Source organism: Rutidosis leptorrhynchoides, chromosome 11 (genome assembly GCF_046630445.1).
Source record: "Rutidosis leptorrhynchoides isolate AG116_Rl617_1_P2 chromosome 11, CSIRO_AGI_Rlap_v1, whole genome shotgun sequence".
NCBI lineage: Eukaryota > Viridiplantae > Streptophyta > Magnoliopsida > Asterales > Asteraceae > Rutidosis > Rutidosis leptorrhynchoides.
The window spans coordinates 331909744-331911284 of record NC_092343.1 but is presented as its reverse complement, the minus strand read 5'-3'; the positions used below and the strand labels follow the sequence as shown (position 1 = coordinate 331911284).

The 1541-nt window shown below is 33.5% G+C and overlaps 1 pseudogene; it reads left to right on the top strand.

Moving 5' to 3' along the window:
* The first annotated feature begins 396 nt into the window (after positions 1 to 396).
* LOC139875770 (uncharacterized) lies at positions 397 to 1077 on the top strand (annotated as a pseudogene).
* The last annotated feature ends 464 nt before the right edge of the window (positions 1078 to 1541 follow it).

The window sequence follows — 1541 nt, the reverse complement described above, 5'->3', positions numbered from 1 at the left end:
ATAACGATAATCGTTATATATATCGTTTTCGTATTTCTTAATTCAATAGCCTCATTTTTATGTATATAACCCATTGTTAAAATAACTAATGAGATACTTACTTATCATAATATCATGTTAACTATATATATAACCATATATATGTCATCATATAGTTTTTACAAGTTTTTAACGTTCGTGAATCACCGGTTAACTTGGGTGGTCAATTGTCTATATGAAACCAATTTCAATTAATCAAGTCTTAAAAAGTTTGATTGCTTAACATGTTGGGGACACTTAATCATGTAAATAACAATTTCAATTAATATATATAAACATGGAAAAGTTCGGGTCACTAAAGAGTACTTATGTTTGGTGGAGTTTTCCTATAATAATAGTTGGCAGGCTAGTATCCGTATGGCGCCATTTGAGATGCTTTATGGTCGAAAGTGTAGAGCGCCAGTTTGTTGGAATGAAGCGGGTGAAAAATTGATTGAAGGACCTGAGTTGATTAGAGTGACTAATGAAAAGGTCGCTATAGCTACGAATCGATTGAAGGAAGCCCAATCGAGACAGAAAGTGTATGCCGATAAACACCAACGTTCGTTAGAGTTTGTGGTGGGTGATAAGGTGTTTTTAAAGGAGTCACCTTGGAAGGGTATACGACGTTTTGGTTTGAAAGGAAAGCTCAGTCCTTGATATATTGGACCGTTTGAGATATTGGATCGAGTTGGTGAAGTATCTTATCGTTTAGCATTACCGCCGTAATTATCTCATGTTCATAATGTATTTCACGTATCTCAGTTGCGGGGTTACAACTATCATCCATTGCACGTGGTGCAATATCTTTTTTCTGAAATTCGAGCTGATCTTTCTTATGTCGAGGAGCCCGAAGCTATTATAGAATGCGAGTAGAGAGTAACTCGTAAAAGCTCCACCCCTTTCGTTAAAGTTCAATGGAAGAATCATTCTGCTAGCGAGGCCACTTGGGAACTCGAGGAAACCATGCGGGCCGAGCACCCTCATTTGTTTGCTACTTGGTGCGTTTTCAATTCTATAACTTCCTTCAATTTCGAGGACGAAATTTTTTTTAAGTAAGTGGAGTTGTAATATCCTATAAAATTAAAACAATTTAAAACACGTACCTATTGATAAATATCCAATACTTACACATTATAATAACTCAAACTAAAATGAATAAAAAAAAAATACATAAGTAATTAGTAGTATATAAAATAACTAATAAATCCATTAATACAACACCTTAGCTAGTAGTGTATGACACGTAAAATATAATTTATGCATGTTGATTTTTGTATCATGCTAGAAATAGAATAATTAAGATAAAGCAAACACTAGCCACTTCCCTTGTACCAATATTCAAAGCTAGACTACTAAATTCAATATTAAATGAGAAAGCATCAGTTATATGGAATTTGTTTGGCCATACTTATTAGATGGGATAGGGATAGTCTCTCTTAAGTTATATATCCACAAGTACTCTCCATTTAGTAATTTCTTTACTAAACCAAATGAAATGAAATATTCATCAAGTTGATGTC